Source organism: Castanea sativa, chromosome 3 (genome assembly GCF_040712315.1).
Source record: "Castanea sativa cultivar Marrone di Chiusa Pesio chromosome 3, ASM4071231v1".
Lineage (NCBI taxonomy): Eukaryota > Viridiplantae > Streptophyta > Magnoliopsida > Fagales > Fagaceae > Castanea > Castanea sativa.
Genome location: NC_134015.1, coordinates 56,295,835 through 56,304,277, shown reverse-complemented (window position 1 = coordinate 56,304,277; position 8,443 = coordinate 56,295,835). Strand labels below are relative to the sequence as shown.

Genomic DNA, 8,443 nt, shown 5'->3' with positions numbered 1-8,443 from the left:
GGGATTAATAACTTAATATATAATTTAATAAATAAAGTTAAGGGCCACATCATCTCGAGATTACTAAAAATAAAATAGGATGTATAGTTTGCTTGCGAACACCTAAATGCACACCTAGTTTCACCGAATATTTTGGTGTCAACTTATAATACTAGAACAATGTTACTCGCTTGTAAAACCACCATTTGTGCTTGGTGAAAAAATGAATTTTGATTGCATCAATCATAAGTTGACAACTAAGCATGACGTTAATCGGATGTGGACTGTGGAGGTAGAGCCTTCCACAAGAAAAAGTAATTTTTTATCCCTCAAAGAAATGAAAATTTTCCTTGGTTTGGTAACTATGGTTTATTTTTGGGCAAAAAAATCTATTTATTTATGGTAATTATGCAGAACATTGGTCTGCTCTCTTACCTTTCCTTGTAAAACAGGATCTATAAAATCCTAATCTTCCTAGTTTGGTCGGTCCCATTTGTCTTTCTTTTTAAAACCTGCTTCAAAGTTTGAACTTCAAACCCATTGTCTCCCTCTCTCTCTCTCTGTTCTTAACAGCAGCAATGGAGTCCAAGCTATTAGAAGCTGCTATAACAGGCACTCCAGCCCATATTAATTTCAAATATTCAAGACCCACTTTGCATTTCGCCTCCAAAGCCACCTTTAAATCCACTGAATCAAATTTTGTTGCAAATGGGTGTCGCCCAATTCAGGCTTCTTTTTCTTCTACTACTTCTCCTTCTTTCTCCTTTCCAATCAGGTGCGATAAAAATTGTGTCTTTCTGTCTTAAATCTCTGGCATGTTCTTTATTTCATCAAGCTCTTCTCATTATCACTTATAATTGCTTTTTTCTCGTTAAATTTATTGTATGATTGCAAACTATACGTGTTGAGGAATTGAAATTGGGGAATAAAGATTGATAAGCATTTTCCAGTGGAATCAATGAATTGATTGCTTGAAAAAGTGATTTTTTCTTCCTTTTGGGGAAAAGTTAACTGTGCTGGCATTTGTTTAGGATATATTTTAAAAAGAATTATGAAAAAAAAAAAAAAAATTCGACAGCTTATTATATTTCTCAAATTAAAAGTTTGTTAAAATAGTCTATTAACAAAATTTTGCTAAGTGCATCTTTTAACTGGACCTCTTTTTTTTTTTTTTTTTTTGGTTGCGTAGTAAAGGTGTAACCGTTTAGCTATTATAAATTTTATATTACACACATAAAAGGTGGATTTTGCTGATTTATACTGTGCAGGTACTTGACAAAGAAAAAGTTAAATTGCATGTTATGGTCATCACTCATTAAACCTTGTGTTTGGTGTACTTTAAAATGTATCTAAAAGCTATGAAGCACGGGTGCGGGTGCAGGACTTGGCAATTTTTGAAAAAGGTGGGTGCGGGTGCGGCTGCGGCGGGACTTGGCAATTAAAAAATTATTAAAAATATTTTTATTTATATTTTCTATATATTTTTACTATTAAAATATTCTTAAAAAACATATTATTATGCCTTGATTCACAAAACAAAGAAAGAAGAAAGCAAGAAACACAAAACAAAACACAAAACCAAAAAGAAAACACAAAAGAAGTAGCAAATATTCAAAATAAAATTGAGGAATGACAGATTTCGGCTGTTTCGGCATGATTCAAGGCCGATTTCGGCCGTTTCGGGCCTGTTTCGACCGTTTCGGTCGCCGGCCGATACGGCTAGTTCGGCCTGAATCGGCACAAATCGAAGCCGAGTCGGCGCGATTCAAGCCGTGTCGGCGCGAGTCGGCTGAAAAAAAAGAAAGAAAAAGAAAATACGTGGCAGACGCGGCTCGACGCGACACCGACGCGCAAACAGCGGCATCCCTTGCGAGTCGCCACGTCGAACACGGGTGCGGCACCTCTAGTGCCGCATCCGTGCATCATAGTCTAAAAGTCCTTATGTGATGGATGAAAAATGTTGGCATAGTAAGTGGTGCCTGTTTAGCGTCCGGATTTAAAACCATACAAACTGTAGCTTTTTTTTTAAAGCTCACTTTTTCTATATAAAACTTTTTCAAATAGCTCATTTTTTAAAAGAAAAAAATTGTAAGGGCCGTTTGGTATGTGATTTTGAGCAACAATTTTCAGTTTTTAAACAGTAGTATTACACGTATTTTTACACACTTGTTTACTTACACATATTTTCAAAAAATACAAATAACGTTACTAGAACAACATTACCAATCACTCCCATAATTTCAGCTTAACGTTACTTTGATGAGTGGAGTCTATGATGTGGTACGAGTTCTTTTTGTCATGTTAGTATAGTCCAATCCATCAAATCACGGTAAGGACTAAAACTATAGGGACTAATCACTAAAGTGAGACATGTTAAAGTGTAACAACAATTTTGAAATAAAGGTAATTGAGGACTGAGTGTGCATTTGGGTAGAGATTAAAAATGAAAAGTATTTCGCTATTCAGCTTATTTTTGCTACTATTCATGGGTCTCATTGCACTTTTGACACTATTCATGGGCCCACTATACTATTTTAACTAACTTTTACCTTTATCTATAGTATTTTCAGCAATAATTTTTCAATTTCAGCAAAATAAGCGGTATCCAAACACACCCTAAATATGCAATTCACCAAAAAAAAAAAAAAAAGTGACTAAATTACACTTTTGAACCTTAAAGTCCGAGGTTGTTTTCATTTTAGTCCCTTAAATTTGAGATTTGTCATTTTGGCCCAACAAGTTTGATTCCGTTTTCAAAATAGTCATTTTGTCAATCTCCAGGTCTAGGACTAATTTGGTCATTAAGTGCTACAAAACAATGTTGTTCTCTCTCTCTCTCTCTCACTATACCATTTTAACTAACTTTTACCTTTATCTACAGTACTTTCAGCAATAATTTTTCAATTTTAGCAAAATAAGCGGTATCAAAACACACCCTGAATATGTAATTCACAAAAAAAAAAAAAAAAGTGACTAAATTACACTTTTGAACCTTAAAGTTTGAGGTTGTTTTCATTTTAGTCCCTTGAATTTGAGATTTTTCATTTTGGCCCAACAAGTTTGATTCCGTTTTCAAAATAGTCATTTTGTCAATCTCCAGGTCTAGGACTAATTTGGTCATTAAGTGCTACAAAACAATGTTCCCACATTTGCTCAAGAATCAAACTGTGGAAGCCACTGTTTTTAAGGGGCCATTTATTTAATTTTGGGTGTGCCACTATTAGGAAAAAAAAAAAAAGTTGTACCCAATGCCCAAAGTTTTCCCTTTTGTGGAACTTGGAAGAGATGATTGATAAGAAACCTTATCATTTTTTTTTAGAGAGGCTGCAACCAGACTCAAACCCTCTACTTATCGCTTTTGGTGCAAAGCACTTGCCATTGTATCAAGGCCCAACCTTGAAGAGTGCCACTATTAAACTTTTTGAAAATAATCTCATTTTGTGAAATCCCAAAACTCGTTTGAACCTTTCTTTGGGGTGTTGGGTGGTCCCCCAAGCCTTCTGCCCTTGTGCTTGAGTGTGAGTACACACACGTTTGTATTTATGTATACTTTTCCAAGGATTAGATTTTGTGAAAATTCTTTCTACACTAATAGAACATTACTTTATATGTTTTAGTTTTTCACTTTTTTGTTAAAGTTGCTTTTTTTAAAAAGCCTCACTAGCTGGGTTGATTGAATGTCTAATCTTAATTCTTAAAGCATGATGCCTTAAGCTAGTAGGCAATAGAAGGAACTACCATGTCCATTTGCTAATGTTTGCTGTGATATATCTTGATCTAATAGTTACTGGGCGTAAAAAATAGTTTCAAATCTATCAATTGTGTGGAAACATTTTGTAAACAAATTGCAACATCAACCTCCATTTGCTAATGTTTGCTGTGATATATCTTGATCTAATAATTACTGGGTGTGGAAAATAGTTTCAAATCTATCGATTGTGTGGAAGAATTTTGTAAACAAATTGCAACATCAACCCCCCCAAAAAAAAGGGTGACTTTTATGTGTTGGTTAACCAACTTCTCACATTGCAGACTTGTAAAGAAGAAAAGAGTGGATCAGAGTGAGACCTTGACTCTACCCTTTATAAGACACTCTTTAATCCGACAAGAGGATAGCATAATATTTAGCCTTTTGGAGAGGGCTCAGTATTGTTACAATGCAGACACATATGACCATTATGCATTCTCCGTGGACAGTTTCAATGGATCTTTGGTTGAGTTCATGGTCAGGGAAACCGAAAAGCTCCATGCTCAGGTTATCTCATTTCTGAAAGGAAAATTAGTATTAAAAAAAAAAAAAAGTATGATGTCAGAAATTTCCTAATCCACTCCTCTTTGAAAACTAGGTGGGCAGATATAAGAACCCAGATGAGCTACCTTTCTTCCCAGCAGACCTACCTGAGCCGATGCTTCCACCTTTGCAATATCCACAGGTATGAAACACCATTATTGTAATCTTATCTATGTTTATATAAGATCTCAGACTACTTGAAAAACAATACACCCCAATGCCTTAAGTTGATGAGAAACTTTTTCCACAGATTTGCCCATTTTGATAGCAAAAAATAGAATAATGGACCACTCCCATAGTATTAAATATTCCCAGTGCGTATGCCTACTCTTGGGTGAGTCATAGCAGTGGTGTGGTAGTCACATTAGGAGAAGTTGCAGGAGTAGGTGTTGGCAAACTGAATAATACTTCTATGAATATTAGTCGTTTGACTGTTGTACGTGGTTCGAGGAACAACAGGTTTCCACAACAAGGAAGGTCCATGGAATGATCAAAATGTGTTTCTGCAAGGCCTTACATGATTGTGTTTCCATTCATCCTTATGTGGATTTCAGGTTTTCTGAGTTTTTTTTTTTTTTTTTTTTTTTTGTGGGGGGTGTTGGGGGTTGATCTTTACACACCTTGTGTAATTGGGTTGTGCACCTTCACCCCTTCTTCGCAAATATTTTTCCTTTTTTTTTTTTTAATAAATTTTTTATAATAACGTAGAAATTGCTTTTTATTCATTAGCAAAACAGATACATCAGACCTTAGTTGGTCCTCTGAAGCCTCTACCATACTGACTCCTGGATTACGTCTTTCACATATTTGGCTAATGAGTATGCCACACTATTGCCTTCCCTTTATACCCAACTGAAAGACAAATTCTTCCGACTGTTCTAGAGCCAAAGTTAACCCAACTGAGTTTCCTTCAAAGCATGCCTCTCAAACAACCATTTCAACAGCAAACATCACTGTTGTACTCAAAGCCACAATAAACAAACCTCAAGTGATCTTGGATTATCAATCCCATGCCAGACTGTCATTGTCCTTGAAAAGTAGCTCCATCACAATTGACTTTAAACTAACCAATATCTGGAGGGGACCAAGCTCTCCTATTAAAATTATTGATTTTATTTGAGGTTTTTGAGCTTAGAGGATCGTCCATATCTGCCATGTATCCATTCCCCTAGAGCTTTTGGGCATCATATGAGGTTTCTATTGAAGGCAAGGTGATATGCACTCTAACAGAGAAGTGGGCCCCTTAGCAAAAAAGCCCAAATTTACTTATCTGGAGCTCTTCTTTGCCAACGGATTTTTGAGAATTATATCTGCTGCTTCTTCACTAAAAATCTCTCATATTAGAGATGAATTCCATCATTTCGTATCGTTATCAATTAGGCTGTTAACAACAGCTTCTTTATGCAGTACATTTGGTGGGGATGTGGTTTTGAAGGTGTGAGAAATACATAACATGGCCGCATTAGTGGATATATTAATATTATGTTGTAGAATAGGCAGCCATGTTATCCACTATCGATAATCCTTTGCATCTCAAACTCCTAATTTGAACTTGAACTGGGAAAGGTTGTCTCCAATGTCCAACCTCCACAATCTTCAAATTATTTCCTAGCCCCCCAAGAAGGGCATATAATATTCTGTGCTGCACTTCTATTGAAAGGCTTAGTAGTAAGGAACCTCCCTACCAAACTATTCATTCACTCCTCAAGTTCCGTACAGCAACCTTCTTCTTTAAACATGGTTTGTAGGCGTTCTATGATGTCTGGGTCCATTGGGTTCCTTTCTGTTCATTCACAATGACCTAGAGATCAGCCTGTTCTGTTCGGAACCATGAGGAATCTTCTGACAACTCCACAAGAGAGGGCTCCTACCTAGAGGATAGATCAATAGTTATTCTTTCCTCTTTTTTAAAAAAAAAAAAAATTAAAAAAGATAAATTAGACATTCATATATGAAATAAACATTTTTGGCTGTCAAATTTTGAATTTACAATTCCATGGTGTCCCTTGAAGGCATCACTGATACTAATGAATAACTAGAAGTTAAGTAAATTGTCAAAACACTCTGGGCAAGGGCATGCCAAGTTAACTGCCAAAAGCTTATTGAACTCAGATATACCATGTAAAAATTAACTTATTAATTTGTTTTTGTTGAACATCACTGGTCCATAGGCTAATGTTGTTAGTATGTTGACACCAGTCAACATTTTCAAGTTCTGTTTTTTTGGCTTGAGATAGTCAATTAATTTGTGGAAGTTCATTTTGGTGTAGAGATCTAGCTATTTCGGATATTCTAGTTTAGTCTTGAAGGTGGTGAGTGCATTTGTAGAACTTTATGTTATAAGATCATCTCTTTAGATAACATTTTTGTTTGCTTCGATATTCTTACACTGATTTGTTCTCTTATTCTAATATGCATCTAGGTGTTGCATCCCTATTCAATCAATATAAACAATAAGGTGTGGAATATGTATTTTAGAGATCTTCTTCCAAGATTGGTCAAAGCAGGAGATGATGGTAATTGTGGGTCAGCTGCTGTTTGCGACACACTTTGTCTACAGGTATGTCATTGAACCGTTGCTCTATTATCAACTATAACTAATTTTTATGGTGGGATAGAGAAATACCTGTGTGATGATATGAACTGGCCTCTTCCTGTTGCTTTGATAATAGATAAGAGCCAATGAAGAATGCTCAAGAGGATTGCTTCTGTCCTTAATGGAGTAATTAAAGTAGATTGTCTGGCAGTTAAAAATATCTCTTATGCGTTAGAAGTAATCTTATATTGTACCCTTCAAGAAACTGATGGGTTAATTTATTCCCCTTTTGCATAGTCTAAAACTTACTATTTCTTTGCTTCTATACATTCTCTTATCTCATTATATTATTTTAACTAAGTCATATTATTCGCCATACTTTTTGGATTTTTCTTTAAGTCTCTGTGTCGCTGATGCTATGCTATACTGGTTCAGTTCTCAATTGCTGATTAATTGACATTTGTGTGATTTTGGATTATTGGTAACCTTCCATATTTTGCATGTAAAACCTTGACTTTAGGCTGATGTTGGACGCTTACTGCAGGTGCTTTCCAAGAGAATCCACTATGGTAAATTTGTTGCGGAGGCAAAATTTTGAGAGTCCCCTGCTGCATATGAGGATGCCATTAGAGCACAAGTAGGTCCCTATCGTGTTCTGATTTATTTATTTTTTTTATTTGGCTAGTGACTGGTTTTCTCATGTTATCTTTTCTCTTTTGCTGGGGAAATGTGGTCTTGCAGGACAGGGCTCAACTGGTGGAATTGCTGACATATGAAACAGTGGAAGCAGCAATTAAGAAAAGAGTAGAGATGAAGGCTAAAACATTTGGGTAAGATGTAACAGTCAACCAGGAGGAAGATGTGGCTGATCCTGTATACAAAATCAAGCCAAGTTTAGTTGCCAGTCTGTATGGGGAATGTATTCTATTGGAATGACCAAACGTTCTGCAGGCTTGAGAGGTTCATTTTCAATTCTTAGAAAATTATAGACATACCAAGTTAATCCATATTTCACCACAAGCACTCGATTTAACTTAAAAGAATTTCCCAATATCCAAACACATCAAAAGGGTGAAACCTAGATACAGTTATTTAGATGCAACACATTAGGCTACCCACTAAAATTCAAACACATGTGCATTGATCAATACATGAATAAACATTATTTCGAGCAGAATTAAATTCAATCTAGCAATGCATTTAAATTTAATTGAAGAACCAAATTATAAGTCTTGTCCCATCAAAAAAAAAAAATCTATCAAATGAAAACGAAATGAAATGAAAAATTTGAAGACTCACAGACAAACCACAGGCACCAAGAGAGAGCACAGCGACAGTCCTCCAATGTTCGCCGCATTCGGCGACGCCGAGCCCATCGTCGACGACGACGACGAAGCGGAGGAAGATGAAGACACACGGCCGGGACGCTCCACGGGTTCTTCATTGCCGTAGCTCAGAGCGAGGTGGAAGATCTCCGAGGGTCGCTTCCAGCCTAATCCCCAAGACATTGTGCGAATCCGGATCGGAGATTTAGGGTTTCGACGAGGCGATCTGATCGGACGGCAGGGAATTGAGGAGGCGGTGGAATCGCATTTTTTCTTGGGATTAGAATGCGGAGATGATCGTTGTAGAGAAGA

At 36.3% G+C, this 8,443-nt stretch overlaps 1 pseudogene; it reads left to right on the top strand.

The window, feature by feature from the left end:
* Window positions 1-428: 428 nt before the first annotated feature.
* Window positions 429-7,742, top strand: LOC142629215 (chorismate mutase 3, chloroplastic-like; annotated as a pseudogene).
* Window positions 7,743-8,443: the final 701 nt, after the last annotated feature.